The 16,934-nt window shown below is 41.2% G+C and overlaps 1 protein-coding gene across 2 annotated transcripts in view; it reads right to left on the bottom strand.

Annotated features, from left to right (window-relative positions):
* PIEZO1 (piezo type mechanosensitive ion channel component 1 (Er blood group)) overlaps positions 1-16,934 on the bottom strand; it is a 179,981-nt gene that overhangs the window by 105,630 nt on the left and 57,417 nt on the right. The gene's annotated exons all lie outside the window — the stretch shown is intronic.

Genomic DNA, 16,934 nt, shown 5'->3' with positions numbered 1-16,934 from the left:
TATCATAGGAGTTGGAACTTTAAAAGACTTAAAAGTTCTGACTGACAAAATTCCAGAGGACTCATGATGAAACATGCTGCCTACCTCCTGATAAAGAGATGATAGACTCAAAAGGCAGACTCAACACACACACACACACACACACACACACACACACACACAGATATCATACATAAATATAATTTGATCATGCCTAATGGGGCTTTTGTTTTGCTTGATTATACATGCTTTTTAAAAAATGTAAATGTATTCATTTATTATTCCAACTACATGCAGAGTTTCAACATTCATTTTTGCAAAATTTTAAGTTCCACATTTTCCTCCTTCCCTACTTTTCCTTCCCCCTCCCCTTGACAGTGAGTAATCTAGTAAGGTTTATAATATATAACTATATTAAACATGTTTTCATATTTTGATTATGCATGTTTATAATATTTTTGTTTTTCTTGATTTCTCAATGGGGCAGGGAAGGGACAGATACAAACCTGAAAAAATGAAATAGAATTTTTTTTGTTTATTTGTTTTTTTGACTTTTTGCAAGGCAATGGGGGTTAATTGATTTGCCCAAGGTCACACATCTAAGTAATTATTAAGTGTCTGAAGTCACATTTGAACTCAGGTCCTCCTGACTCCAGGGCTGGTGCTCTATCCACTGTGCTGCCCCAATAGAATTTTTTAAAAAAGGAATAAAGTAATATCATAAGTCTGCTACACTAGAGGTGTCAATTAAGGAGCTTACATGTTCCTAGGTGGGGGGGGGAGGGGACAGGTCAGAACATGCATTCTTTGAAAGAAAATCTCATGTGATTTTAGCTCTTGATTTGATTTTTTAATTATATTAAGTTAATAATAACACAATATAACACAAAATAACACAATATTCCTTCCCCCAATCGGGTTAAAATGTAATTGGTAAGTATTTAACAAAATAAACTACAAAAGAACATGGAAAGTGTTAATATGTTGTTTTCTAAGTCAGTAGGATCTTATTTACAGTTCATTGACCTTTTCCTATTTGAGTTTGACTATTGGTTCTAGAACAAAGGTGTCTACCTTCTGTTGACTATTATCTGGCTAGTAACCCAAGAAGTTTAATATATCTCGACTACCTTCACCTCTAAATCCCCGGCCAAGACAGATACCTTGGCTTTTCTGGGGCCATCTTCTCCAGTGGATTGCACCTAACGCAGCCTCATGACAATGGGGGGGGCTCACCAGGAGCAAGTCAAAAGAAGGCAATGAATGCTACAAAGATGGTGTCACTTCCTCTTCCTTTGATGCTTTTCCCTCTTCTCCACCCCAAAATTTAGAGTGTGAGCAGCTAAGACTTTCTGGATCTTTCTCCCCAACCAGTAGTTTAGGAAATTTAGAAGCACTGAGAAGAGGTGAAACTGAGGAAAGAATCCTTTTCTCTAAGATTTCTTCTAAAGCCTTCAAGTAGGAGGTAACCAGTGTTTCCAGTATAAAAATCCTGGGACTCTGAGATAACAAAACAAAAAAGTGACATCTCTCATTTACATTTTATTGAGAGAGGGAGAGGAGTTCTCAAGAAGAAAGTCGGGAAGTAGATAAAAATAAGAATTGTTATCTTTATTTTAAAGTTGGGGAAACCTTGGTCCAAATGATAAATGATTGATCCAAGGTCAGGCAGGCAATTTCTTTAATGAGTGGGTAGTTGTTGGGGTAGATATGATTGGACCTAGGAAGGTTTCTGGGAGAAGATAAGCCTTGAACTTCACACTCAGATGGATAGGGGAGTCAGTCTTCACACTCAGATGTTTATGAGGAGATAATAGTATACGGGGTGTCAATAAGCTTTTCTTTATTAAGCGCTGACTGTGTTAAGTGTTGGGGAAACAAATAAAGACAAAAAAATACTCAACCACAAAATCCGGGGTTTTCAGAGAGCTCACATTCTGTTTCATACAAATATCTATACAGAGTAGATAAGGGCAATCTAAAAGGGAAAGGCATTAGCAGCTAATGCTAATTAGCTTGGGCTGTACTCCATGGTTGTTGAGGTCTACTCCATCTCTAAAATTTGGAGTATTTGCCAATTCTCCAGGGCTTTGAAAAGCCTGCCCTCCATCTCCCCGTTCTCTCCCAGACTCATTCCCTTAAAATCCCCAGAAGACCCTGCCTCCCAGCTCTCCTCCTCCTAAATGTAAAGAAATGTTCAACCTTTTTTTAAATCTGATCTTCCAGAAAATAAGATTTTCAATAATTATACATTTTAAAAAATCAATCCCATCTGATCCACAAGGGACAGGGAAATGCATTTATGGCAAAGAGATTTCCAGTTCCATTTTGCTCTGGATTGCCCAGGTCTACCCGCCTCTCCCGCTGAACCACAGTGCCAGGGAAGCATTCATAGAATTTCTGTTAACTGCCCTAGAAATGTGTCTTGAGTTTAAAATGGGTCAACCCACAGGCAGGTCCACTCTGGTTATCCCAGTCGAAAAGAAATAAAAGAGGATCAGAGCTGAATTGTTGTGGGGGCAAGGTCTTTGACATAGTATGGAGGAAATTCACCTACTTAATAGTTGGGTTATTTGGGGGCAATCTAACCTGTCTAGTTTGTAATGCCTTCCTCACAGAAAAAAGATAACATATTGCTATGCCTAGGTCATCATGTCTAGGTCATGTTAGAGCTCTTGTGTGACTGTAAAAAAAACTTTTAAAAATTATAAAGCTCTGCACTTTTGTAAGATGGAAGTAATAGCTGCCATGTGGACTAGTTAATAACAGCCAATATAGCAACTGAGGTCCTTGGAGTCTGAAATTCAGGGTTTTTTTTTCCCTCCAGAGATGGAGGATAGTACTGGATACACTCTGAGTTGGGAGAGCTTGGAATCCATGTGGCTCTTTTTGGAAAGCAATATGATAATATACAAATAGAACTCTGAAACTATGGGTTCCTACCCTTTGAATCAGTGATCTCACAACTAAGAATATATACCCCAAGGACATTTATTGGTAAGAGACCTATGTGCATAAAAAATATTCTGGTATCATTATTCATAATAGCAGCACACTGTGTCCAATGTGTCCAATGATTGGGGAATAGCTTTGAAAAATTAAAGTTGGAAGGGCAGTTAGGGGATGTTTCAGAGCACTGGCCCTGAAAACAGGAGGACCTGAGTTCAATTCAGACCCCAGCCACTTACTAGCTAGACAAGTCACCTAACTTTAATTGCCTCCAAAGGAAAAAAAAGAAGAAAAATTTAAATTGATATATAAGTATAATGGAATATTTCTGCACCATCAGATATGACAGATATGAAGATGAAAAAAGAAAGGCACAGTGATGTAGAGGGAAGGAAGTAGAACTCCGACACAAGAAGTTACACAAAACAGAAATTTGAGGTTTGAGATACAGTAATTTTTCAAAAACTTTTGCTTGTATATTTTAATATTTCTGTCTACTGGTAGTTAGTAAACTCATAACTTTTGGGGGTTTTTTTTGGTTTTTGCAAGGCAGTAGGGTTAAGTGACTTACCCAAGGTCACAGAACTAGGTAATTATTAAGTGTCTGAAGTCAAATTTGAACTCAGGTCCTCCTGACTCCAGGTCCAGTGCTCTGGACACTGCCCTACTTGGAAGCCCCTCATAACTTTTTTAAAAAGACATTATATACTTGAAGTTCTCTGAATGCCAAGCCTTTCCCTACACACACCCCCGCCTCTTTACTTTGCCCTGGCACTCAGAGTGCTCACAAGAACACCAAACCTTTACTCTACCACGAGGGACAAATTGTATTTGGATGGGCTGGGTCAAGAATGTGGTCTTTGGATAATTTAGTTAAACCTCTGGTGGAAACTACAATAGAAAAGATCCCCAGATCCTTGAACCCTCCTTTCTCTGGTCAATCAGTTTACTCTTCCTTATACTAGGGCAGAATCTGAAATGAGTGTTTGGCTGGAAGTTAAGGCAGGTCACAGGAAACTGGGGAAGGGGGTGTTGTAGGGACAGTGAAGAGGAAAGAGATTATTTAAAAGACTCTGACTTCCAGAAACAACAGGCTATGAGGAGCTTCTGGGGATTCTCTCTTCCCACTATGAGACAACTCTGACCAATTGCTGCCCCAACATGGAGCCTCTGGAGGTGACCCCAGAGTGTTACTGAGGCAAGGGGAAATGTGACCCACAAACAAGGGGCATAACATTTGGTTTTGCCCTGAACCTACTAGGCTGCTTTGAGCATACCAACTCTAGAAGCAAAGTTGGGTATCACCAAGACCTAACCTTTCTTTTCATTTCTCGAGCAAATGATTACTATGTTCTTGACTTCTTTTCCCAGGCTTTATTGACCTACCTCTTCATTGCTTGTTACATACACTTTTGTTTGCAATTGCCTTTAGCACACCTCCTGTCTGTCTTCCCTACCTTCATCTACTATTATAAAATGGTATATTGGAGTGAGTACTCAGCCTGGGCTTGAATCTAGGTACAATCTTTATAACTCTGGAAAAATTTCTCCCTTGACCTCAGTATTCTCATCTGTAAAATGGATTCAGTGATCTCTACTTTCCTGTTCTTCTAAATCCTGTGATGAACATTTTAAAACTACTGTTTTCATAATGTCCTTGACTCTCTTTATTCAAGAACTGTTAGCCCAATGGGATGGGCTCCCTATTACTCATCACATTGAATCCAAAGTTCTCCCAGGCCCTGAACAATGGGGCCTCACCCCAACTATCCAACCTACTCTCCAAAATCCACTCTCTCATCCAGCAAGACAAGAGGGGTGAATATGCCTCCAGTATCTGATGTAAAAGAAAGACTTGCTGGCCAATATGACCAGAAAGGACAATGATCAATGTTTGAAGGGATGTGGGAAATCTGGGATACTAATGCATTGTTGGTGGAGCTGTGAACTCATCCAACCTTTCTGGAGAGCATTTGGAATTATGCCCAAAGGGCAACAAAAATGTGCATACCCTTTGATCCAGCAATACCACTACCGGGTCTATACCCTGAAGAGATGATAAAAAAAAAGGGTAAAAACATCACTTGTACAAAAATATTCATAGCAGCCCTGTTTGTGGTGGCAAAGAATTGGAAATCAAGTGAATGTCCCTCCATTGGGGAATGGCTTAACAAACTGGTATACATATATCATGGAACACTATTGTTCTATTAGAAACCAGGAGGGATGGGAATTCAGGGAAGCCTGGAGGGATTTGCATGAACTGATGCTGAGTGAGATGAACAGAACCAGAAAAACACTGTACACCCTAACAGCAACGTGGGGGTGATGAGCAATCTTAATGGACTTGATCATTCTATCAGTGCAAAAATCAGGCACAGTTTTTGGGTAGCTGCAGTGGAGAACAGTATCTTATCCAGAGAAAGAATTGTGGAGTTTGAACAAAGACCAAAGACTATTACCTTTAATTAAAAAAAAAAAACACCATTATCTTATTGTGTAATTTTGCTATCTCTTATTCTTTATTCCCCCCCCCTTAAGGATATGATTTCTCTCTCATCATATTCAACTTATATCAATGTACAGCATGGAAACAATCTAAAGACTAACAAACTGCCTTCTGTGGGGGTGGGGGGAGGGAAGCAAGATTAGGGGAAAAATTGTAAAACTCAAAATAAATAAAATCTTTCTAAAAAAGAAAGACTTGGAGTCAAGAAATTTCATTAAGTTCTGATACTTCTCCTCTATGTGACCATGGATAAAATCACTCCTTTTTGCACCTCAGATTCTTCCTCTGCAAAATATGGAGATGGAAACTCTAAGGTCTCTTCCGGTTTCAAATCCTACACTGACTCATGTTGGTACCACCATGGTTTTTTTTTTTTCATTTTTCTTTGATCCTGCCTAGAATGTTCTTCCACCTACTTTTAGGGGCCCTTTGGTGGTCTAGAGAAGTCTGAAGATGCATTCTCAGAATTTTCTTTTGTAATTCTATGTATTTATAGAATACATAGAATTACAAAAGAAAATTGTCATTTTTCTCATCCAAGTTCACGAAGCCCTGAAATCTATCCAAGGAGTCTGAGAACTCCAGGTTATTTGAACTTTTGTTGTTTATTTATTTCAGTTACATTTAGCTCTTTGTAAGCCCATTTAGAATTTTCTCAGTAATGATTTTCTTTACCAGCTCATTTTTACAGATGAGGAAACTGAGGCAAACAGAATGAAGTGGCTTCTTTAGGAACACACAGGTAATAAATATCTGAGGTTGGATTTGAACTCAGGTCTTCCTGACTCCAGGCTTAATGCTCCATCCATTGTGCCCTATAGCTAACTTGAAACCTTGAACTCAATGGCTATTTAATAGAAGCTATTTTCTCTAGCTTAGCTCAAGCCAAGGATCCTTAAGGAAATCTTTCTTAAGTAATATAATCCATAATGATCTCTCCTTCTTCTGAATCCCTGATAGAATTTAATATAGGGGAATTTCTTAATAGCATCCAATTATATCCTGATTTTTTTCTCTTCAAATAGCTTCAAGTCTTTATGTCATTTCTCAATCTGACCGAAAGCTGTCTGAGAGCAGGACTTTGTTTCCCAGAGTGCCTATCCAAGTGACAGTAGGCATTCAGTCATCAGATGCATAGACTCCAGAACTGGAAAGAATCCTAGACATCACCTAGTTCAATTCCTTCATTTTACAGGAGAAGAAACAGAGATGTAAGAGGGAAAATAAGTATCTTGCCCAAAGTCATTCAGGTGATAACAAGGCAAGTGCGTTGATGCCAAGCTTGTATTCTATTGATTTTTGATTTTTAGGTTTTTGCAAGGCAAATGGAGTTAAGTGGCTTGCCCAAGGCCACACGGCTAGGTAATTATTAAGTGTCTGAGGCCGGATTTGAACCCAGGTACTCCTGACTCCAAGGCCAGTGCTTTATCCACTGCGCCACCTAGCCACCCCCAAGTTTGTATTCTAACTACTGCACCACACTGCCTCTCACAGGACCTCAGGACAGGATAGACTCTCAGAGGCCACTAGTCCGTCCATACCTGAACAGAACAAATCTCCCCTACAATATACTCAGTCAATGTCAAGCCTTTGTATGAAGACTTCCAGTGAGTCAAAACTTATATCCCAGAGCAACTCATTCTATTTGTAGAGAGAACTAAACATTGGGTATGTTGTCTTCCCACAAAAAGTCTGAGTTTGTGAAGTTGTTGCTTCTTACAGCCATAGCTCCTATTTCTACCTGCTAGGGTCAAGCAAAATAAATTCCAACTCAGTTACAACACCACCAACTCTCCTCTTATTTAAGTTAAAGACCTGAATTCCTTCAACTAGTTCTCATATGACAAGATCTCAAAACTCTTTAGATGGGAAGAGAATAAGCATTTCTATAGTGCCAGCCATATATGATACTCTGTTAAGTTGTTTCCCTCTGTATAGTTCAGATAACTTAAGCATGAGATGAAGCAGATTAAATTCGATGGTCTAAGGTCCCTTTTTAGCTCTGATCTCCCTTGAGACTGAGTATGGATTGACCAACTGGGGGGATCCAAGAGGTCTATCAAATCAGCCCCTTCCCTACCAATCTTTGACAGCAGGTCCTGAACTGGCCTCAAATCCAATCAGCTTCATAAAGGGTTGTTTAAAATCCCCTCCCTGGTACAATGGAAAATATTCCCCCATCTCTTTCCACCTTGTCCAACATTTATCCAGGCTTGCTTTGTTATCTTCATTCCCAATGGAAAGGGAGAGGTGTGTTGTTATTGGATCTGGATGGGGGGCAGAGTGGAGAGAGAGGACCATAGGTTGGAAATTTGTCCAGGGGAGTTCAGGAGAGGCTGGAATCCACAATCAAAAGGATGGTTATCTGGTTCTACTACTGGCTGAGCCGAGGGGAAAGAATCTGGAAGATTCTGCCCAAGAGACAGGAAATTGGAGATTAAGGGAGGGAGAGAGAATGGGGGCAAAGGAAAGGGTGTAGGAAGCATCTGAAACTCCAGAATTGTGGGGGAGGACTTTCTGTATGCCAACTTCAACTTGTAGGAGGGCAAAGGCTGCCAACATGTCTCTAGGGCATCCTTCTCTGGCATGAGAGAAAAGCAGTTGGCAAGTCCCACCAGGGATTTCCCCCATTGCTTCCTCTAGCTGGACTGGTACATGGTATTGAATAACAGGACTTGTTCCTTTTTCACTAGAAAGTGGTCATCTAAACTATTAGAAAGTGGTCTCCCTGGTTCCAACTGTGCCTGCAGGTGGTAGCCCCAGAGATGAGGGTCCCATTCAATCTCTAGATGGAGGTCTAACCCAAATCATCTGGCTTTGCTAGCCCTGTCCCAGTGGAAGTCCAAAACACACAAAAATTGTCATTAGGAAAGCACATTAAACTATCGAACCTCCCACCTTCAATTTTTATAACAAAAAATCCCTTTAAAATTTGCATTGAGGGCAACTTTCGAGAGTTGGTGAGTCAGCCGGGGAGCTCCCCTATTCACTGGGGTTAGCCCTTTCCCCCATTGTGATGGTGGCCACTGGGAGATCCATCTTCATTCACTGCTTCTTATTTGTGATAAAAATGGCAATCCAAGAGTGGTTAAATTGCCAATGGCCAACATTTCCTCCCTTCAGAACTTCTCTGAAGATTACATAGCTAACCTGAGATCATAAGTTTACTTAGAGCTAGTGAGAATGCAAAGGACATTTCATCCAAACCCTCATTTTGCAGATGAAGAAACTAAGGCCCAGAGAGTTCACAATGGGGTTTAATTGAGATCACATATGTACTAACAGGCAAAGTTAGGATCAAACTTAGGTCCTCAGCCTCAGAATCTAGCAGTCTTTCCCATGTACCACAATGACTATTAAAAAAAATCAACTAATTACTGAATATTTATTAAGTTACAATGATGGAAAGGAAGGTTGTTTTAGAAGATCATAGAGTTTAGAGGTGGAAAAGATCTAACTCCTTTTACAAATGAGGAATCTAGGACTAAGAGGAGGGGAATTCCTTGTCTCCGTGTCTTTATAAGAAACAAAAATATTTGACTTTAGATTTATAGATTCTAAAACCATAGGTTCTTTCCATGGCACCTCTAACATAAGGAAAGATTTGATCATAGCACTGTGCAAAAATAGGATGATTGCCTCAGGGAAGTAGTGAACTCCCCGTCATTGAATGAAGGTGAAGAGATGGCTGATATGTTCTATTCCAAATATAAGATCGCTGAACCACAGGATTTAGGGATGGAAGGGATGTTAGAATTTGCCTAGTCCACCTCCTTCATTTTAGAAAGGAGGCTTCCACAGCCCCATCCTATCTTAAACACTGTAAGGGATCCAGAGAAACATAAAGTATGACTCTTGCCTCTTAGGGGGCTTACAGGATAATTGAGGAGAAAAGATAATTAATAATAATAATAACAATAATGATAATAGTTAATATTTCTATAGTGTTTGAAAGTCTAAGATTTATAAAGTGCTTTACAAATCTTAACCCTGGGAAGTGAGTACTGTCATTATTTCCCCTTTTAGAGAGGAAGTGACTTGCCAAAGATCACTCAACTGCAAGCATCCAAAAGAGGATTTGAATGGAAGTCCACCTGATACTAAAGGACTCTATCTGGAGATAGAAGGTTTGGTATGAAGTCAAAGGACCCGATTTTGAGTCCTGGTTCTGCCATTCACTCCTACATGATCTTGGTCAAGTCTCTTACCCTCTCTCATCTCAAAGCTCCTGAGAGTCCATCAAATACAACTGCCCCATTTCAAAGATAAGGAAGTAGGATTCAATGGGCTCTATCTCCTAAGAATACTTTTAAGACAATGACATAGGTAGTACAATAGCTAGAGGTGCTGAGCCTAGAATCTGGAAGGCTTGTGTTCAAATCCAGCCTCAGACACTTAATAGCTGTGTGACCCTGAACAAGTCACTTGCCTCAGTTTCCTCATTTGTAAAATGAGCTGGAGAAGGAAATGGCAAATCACTCCAACATCTCTGCCAAGAAAACCCCATATGGGAGCATAATGAGTTGGACATGATAGAACTGTTTAGTTTCTGGCTAATAAGGAGTGGAGTCAGTCCCTATTATAAGAGCTCAGAGACTTCAGGAATACTTCCAAAGAGCTGAGAGGTTAAATTAGATCTAGAAGTATGTAGAGAGCAAGAAAGCTCTTGGACTCAGGAAGACTAAAGTTCAAATTTGACTTCAGACACTTACTAGTTATGTGGCCCCAGGCAAGTCACATAACCTCTATCTGGCTCAGTTTCCCTGGCTATAAAACGGGAATAATAATAGCACCTGCCTCCCAGGGTTGTTGTGAGGATCAGATGAGATAACTGTAAAGAACTCAGTACAAAGCTTTGAACTGTGATTATATAAATATCAGCTATTATTATTAGAATATTGCGGAAAGGACCCTGGGGCTCGAAATCAGAAGACCTGATTTTGCCACTTACTAAACTCTGTGACCTCATGTGAGTCCCTGAACCTCTCAAGGTCTCTGTCTCCCCATTTATAAAATGGAGCAGGACTTTACTAGACTATCCCTAAGATCCCTTCCCACTTTGGTAGTCTATGATTCTGTGATAAGAGACCTCTAGAATGAGGTTTTCATACCTGAAGCAGAGATTTTCCTTCTCCAGCTCCATATAGCTTTTCTAGCTCATTTTACAGTTGAGGAAACTGAGGAGAAGAGGTCCCTGAGCTCCCCAGGAAACATTAAGAGCATGCCCATATTAATGGTTGGGATCTGTCCACCTGCCTACCCAGAGCAGCAAGCACTGGCCAGTTGCTAACTATGAATTTGCCTCAGTATGTGACCTCATGGAAAAAATATGCCTTTTCCTGTGCCAGCAACAAAAGGGGTGGGGAGGGAGCAGATAGACAGAAACTCTCTTCCTCTCGGGCACCAGGATAGGCACACCCACTGACCATTTGTGTTTCTTCCTCTCTCTGATTTCACTCTCCCCGCCCAAGCCCTACATACTATACTTTATCAGCTAGCCAGATAGAAAACCATCTGTCCTGACCACCCCTACCCCACCCCCCCCAGCCCCACATGTAGGATGGGCACTATGGGAGACTGTAAACTCAGCCAGCCATTGCTGTGGACAAAGAAAGGAAAAACACACTAGACGAAGTCAGAAAACCTAATTTCAGTTCTACCACTTCCTAGTGTGACATGGGAAAATGGCTTTACTTTCTAAAGGAGCCAGTTTCTTCATTTGATAAATGGGGAGAATGCTGACAACATGCACAGTCCTCATTATCAGACAGCTAATAAAAGTGTGTTCAGTTAATAGGCGCTTATTAAGTGCTCACTGTGTACTAGTACTATACAGTATTAAAATCTTTACTCAGGGGTGGCTAGAGCACCGGCCCTGGAGTCAGGAGGACCTGAGTTCAAATCTGACCCCAGATACTTCATAATGACCTAGCTGTGAGGTCTTGGGCAAGACACTTAACCTTGTTGTGGTGCAAAAAACCTAAAAAAAAAAAAATCTGTACTCAGTATTAGCCAGGACCACTCACCCTTTTGAGCTCAGTTTACAGAGCTGTCATGAGGATTCAATGTCACTGTAGAAAGGTTCTATTTCAGAGCAGGGGTTGGCTTGGAAGGAGGGCCGACTCCTTCCAATTTTTCAATGCCATGATCCCATAATGCTGTCTGAGGTTGAGTCTGACCAAGTCATCCCCAAGGCTGTAGGATACTACCCAAAAGGGAACAAGAAATTCTTGCTATACTCCGCCTCCCCACCAACCACATGTTTCTGGATAGTAAAATAACATTAAAATGAGTCCCAGTTAGATCCTTGAAGATCTAATGTTTTGATAAAATGTTTTTGATAATGTTTTAAAATGTTTTGATAAAAAAGGAAAATGCAGTCTAGGGAGTGAGGAGATGGGGAAGGAGGAAGGGATTTGTTTTGGATGCTGATGGTAAGAGGGGCTTTTAAAGAGGGCTACTGAATTACTGCATATAAATGTGAATATATATATATATATATATACATATATGTATAAGATATCTCAGTTTTTTGTTAGCATCAACTAAACAATCATTTCCTCTGCCTCCTTGGCTCATACCTCCTAGGCAAGTTCTCTTCTTTATTACTGTCCAGTCATGGGAAGAGATGGGCATAACCTGCTCTGTGTAGTCCAAAGAGAAGAACCAAGGAACCCAATTTTAGTGTGGTCTGTGATACTGCCTTTATGATTTGGGGTGAGCAGCATCCTTCCCTTCGGGTCTCAGTTTCCTCATCTGTAAAAGATGAATCAATTTGGACTGGCTGAAGTCTAAGGCTCCTTTCTGCCTCTGATATTCTATGCCTTCCCACACAGATGTTCTCTGTCCCAAGGTCCCTTCCACCTCTGATATTCTGTGTTCTAAGTAAGATCTTTTCCAGCTCTGACAAGTGACATTCTATGATCTAAGATTCCTGAGAGAGAAGGTAAGGCAGAGGGAAAGGGAAGAGATTAGGGGAGCAAGAATTTACTTATTAAACATCTACCATGTACTAGACATCATACTTAGCAAATATTTACAAATAGTATCTCATTTTGTCTTCAAAAATAGCCTATGAGGTAGGTTCTATTATTATCCTCACTTTACAGTTGAGGAAACTGAGGCAGAAAGCAGTTAAATGACTTGACCAGGGTCACCTAGTATGTGTGTAAGGTTAGATCTGATCTCATGTCTTCCTCACTCCAGGCCCAGCACACTCTCTATTGTACCACCTAACTGCCTCAGCATAAGTTATTAATCTGTTCAAAGGGGTCTTCCAAATCTGATCTCCTCTGTTTTAATATCCCTCTCACCTCTGACATTTTATGATTTCAAAATTCTGCTTCTACCCAGACAGTACAAAGTTGCATCTGGGTAATAAGGAAACTGACTTGAGTCTCTAGGGACGAATCTTGCCACTGTTAAGCACTTTTCTTTCCTATTTGGTGGTTTAGAGCAGAAATTCTTTTTTTGGAGTTTGGTTTTTTTTTGCAAGGCAGTGGGGCTACGTGACTTGCCCAAGGTCACACAACTAGGAGATTATTAAGTGTCTGAGGCTGGATTTAAACTCAGGTCCTCCTGACTCCAGGGCCGGTGCTCTATCCACTGCACCACCTAACTGCTTCTAGAGCAGAAATTCTTAATCTGGGGTTTTGTGGGCAGGGTTCAAGGACTTGGATGAGAGAAAAAATACTTCTTTATTTTCCTTAACCTCTAGCTGAAACTAAGAATTTTCTATAAGATGAATGCAGGCAGTGGATAGACCACCGGCCCTGTCGTCAGGAGGACCTGAGTTCAAATCTAGCCCTAGACAATAATTGTCTAGTGTGTGGCATTGGTTAAGTCACTTAGTCCCACTGCCATAAATAAATAAATAAACAAACAAATAAATAAGAAGGAAAAAAGAAGATGAATACAGGCAACAAGTCATTATTCTGAGAAGGGTTAATAGGTTTCATCAGTAAGGCAGAGGGATCTATCACATGTGGGCGCACACACACACACATACACACAGACAAACAGACACACACACACACACACACACACACACACACACACACACACACACACACTCTTCCCCCGGCCTTTCCTCTTTCTGTCTGCCTGACAGCCTCTTTAATGGTTAGAAACCCCTGACCTAGGGGGACTCTAATGAGAGACAAAAGCATTTGGGACAGACTAACTCCCAGAAATGCTGAGAGGAGACAGACGGAGGAGAGCAGGGTGGGGGGAAGAAGGAGAGACACAGAGACACAGAGAGGAGAGAGGAGAGAGGGACGGCAGGGGAAGTAAAGGGGGACAGAGGGAGAGAGAGAGAGTGAGTCAGAGGAGAGGCTAAAGACCGGGCTCCAGAACCACTTCAGTGCAATGGGGACCAGGCCTAATTAGTACTAGACTTTTGAGATTCCCTGTAATTCTGTAACTTCCCATTGTTTGTTATGTTTTTACCCCTTCATCTGTTTTCTTGTCGCTACTGGCAAAGAAAAGAAAACCCTGAGAAACCTCAAAGGGCTGTTGTAGTCATCTAAGGGTAGAAGGGAAGAGGAAGAAATTATGTATCTGTGTCATGCTAAGCAGCGGCCCTCAGAGGGAAGGCAAGGCCACATGTATCAAACTGGACTTTTGCGAAGTTTCTCTCTCTCTCTCTCTCTCCTCTGTCTCTCTTTTCCTCCCTACCTTTCCTCTTTCTGTCTGTGCCTTTGTCTCTCTCTCTCTCTGTCTCCCTTGTCTCTCTCTCTCTCCATCTCTCTTTTTCTCCCCCAACCTTTCCTTTCCCCTCTGTTTCTGAATTTCTCTGTATTTGTGTCTTTCTGCCTGTCGTTTTCTTTGATACTCACAACAACCCTATGCAAGGTCAAGAACTGCTATCTGCCCATTTCACAGAGGTATAAATGCCTTGTGAAAGATCACACAGCTAAGTGGGGGCAAGGCCCCCAGCGCACGTCTGCTCCCTCCCAGGTCATCACTTGCTCTGCCTGGAAGAGAAAAGTATTGCCAACAGAAGGGAAGAGGAGGGCTGATCCCTGGGCATCATGAGACCAGAGAAAGAGACTGAGGAACTCTCTTGGCCAGGGGTAGCTGGTGGTAGTGCTAGGGGCCTGACAAACACTATGCAAATTGGTAATCATTTGGCAGTTTGGGTTTTGTGTTTTCTTTTCTTTTATTTCTTCATGTGAATGTTTGTCTTTTTTCAGTGGTTAGGAATTTATAACAAAGACCTTTTAAGGGCTAGCCAAGAGGTGGGGGCCTTGGGTGCAGAACAACGTATTCACTGTTATCTCAGTTGATGTGATGTTATCTCTGCTAAATAACTTTTTTTTTAATCCTATATTAGAAGGATGGCTCTTTGGGAGGGGAAATAAAAGAGGAATTTGGAAATGAAGGTAATATCAAAAACAAAAGCTATCAATACATTTAAAAAAATAACCCGATAACTCAAGAGACTGGGCTTCTCTGGCACTGCCCCCTCTGCTACAGATCCACAGTTTTTATCCATTGGGCAGAGCTGGGTACAGTAGTAGGAAAGAAAGGCACCACACTCTGAGTCAAACAATCTCTATGGGAATCCTGCTTCTGCCACTTACTGTCTTGTGGGACCTTAGGCAAGCTATAAGGCAACAAACAAACATCTCTCTGGGCCTCAGTCTCCCCATCTGTAAAATGAGGGGGTTGGTCCAGATCAGCAGTTATCAGACGCTTTGGTCTCAGGGTCCCTTTTCACCCTAAAGAGCTTTCTTAAAATGTAGGCTTACATTTATCTATGTTTACTATATTAGGAAGGAAAACCTCTTTGTATTATTATGAAAAGTGCCTTGACCTCGTGAACCTATGAAAAGGGTCTCAAAGACTTCCAGGGACCTTGGACCACACTTGGAGAATCTTTGGGCTAAATGATCCCTAAAGAGCTTCTGCAATTAAATATGCAATTCTCTGGCCCTGGGTTTACTGGCTGCTACATACTACTTATAGGTTGTGATTCAGTCATTTTCAGTCACCCCATTTGGTTATTTCTTGGCAAAGATACTGGAGTGATGTCATTTTCTTCTCCAGCACATTTTCAGATGAGAAAACTGAGGCAGTCCAGGCTAAGTGACTTGTCCAGGGTCACACAGCTAGTAAGTGCAGATTTGAACTCAGGTTCTCCTGACTCCAGACTTCACCACCCAGCTGCCACATCAGTATTTGTATAGTACTGTATACTTGGACAAATCATTCCTACCCTCATGATCTCAATTTCTTCCTCTATAAAACGAGGGAATTGTACTCAGTGGCGCTTGCCAGATCTAAAGCCTATAAAAACCTAGCTCTGTTTTTTTTCTTAATTCTTACCCTTGTGGGACCTGCCCTTTGCCCAAGGATATCAGAAGCAGCATTGCTAAAGCATTGTGGGATTCCACTGGACTCCAGGAGAGGAGTGCACAGAAATGTCTCCAGGGCTCCAGGCTGAAGACCATTCATCTGCCACCTGCTCCCACACCCCTGTGTATGGAATCAGTTATATCCTCTACAGTTGTGACTCACCCAGATACAGCATTGCATTATTTACAAAACACTTTCCTTTGAGCCAAGTCTCCTTTTTGGGGCACCCCCATCCTCCCAATCACCCAGGCTCATATCCTTGACTCTTTACTCTCACTCACCCTACACATAACCAATCCCTTTTCAATTCTACCTCAATGACATTTCCCCCACCCTTCTCTCCCCTCGTATCACCACCCTAGCTCATTTTGCCACCCCCATCTGGCCTGTTGGAGTAGCTTCCTCATTATTCTTCCTATCTCAATTCTCTCCCCTTTTCAATTCATCCTTCACCCAGATGCTAAAGTGATTTTCTTAAAACAAAGATCTCACCATGTCACTCCCTGTTCAATAAACCTCAATAGCTCCCTATTGCCTCAAGGATCAAATCCAAACTCTTTTTTTTTGGCTTTTGAAGCTTTTCACAATCTATTTTTTCCAGCCTTGTTACTATTCATTAGTCCCTTTCACACATTCTATAGTCGAAATTGGCCTTCTTATTTATAGGACATTCCATCTCCTTTCTCCAATACAGCTTGTCTCCATAAAGAGCCCTGGAATGTGCACCCTCCTTCGATTTCAATTCTAAGAATCCCTAATTACCTTTCAAGCTCAGCTCAAGTGCTACCTATACCATGAAATTCTAATCTTCTGTGTTTCCCTCCTTCTCAATGACCTTGAATTTATATAACATCCATGTATACACACCATCCTCACAAATAGAATATAAACTCCCTGAGGGCAGAGACTACTAACTTTCATATTTGTATCCTTAAAACAACACAATAAGGGGTGGCTAGGTGGCACAATGGATAGCGCACTGGCCGTGGAGTCAGGAATACCTGAGTTCAAATCCGGTCTCAGACATTCAATAATTACCTAGCTGTGTGGCATTGGCAAGCCACTAATAACCCCATTTGCCCTGCAAAAAAACTAAAAACAAAACAAAAAACTCAACACAATACCTGCACTATGCTTA

Source organism: Macrotis lagotis, chromosome 1 (genome assembly GCF_037893015.1).
Source record: "Macrotis lagotis isolate mMagLag1 chromosome 1, bilby.v1.9.chrom.fasta, whole genome shotgun sequence".
Classification (NCBI taxonomy): domain Eukaryota; kingdom Metazoa; phylum Chordata; class Mammalia; order Peramelemorphia; family Peramelidae; genus Macrotis; species Macrotis lagotis.
The sequence above is the reverse complement of the archived record's forward strand: the minus strand, read 5'-3'. Positions and strand labels throughout refer to the sequence as shown.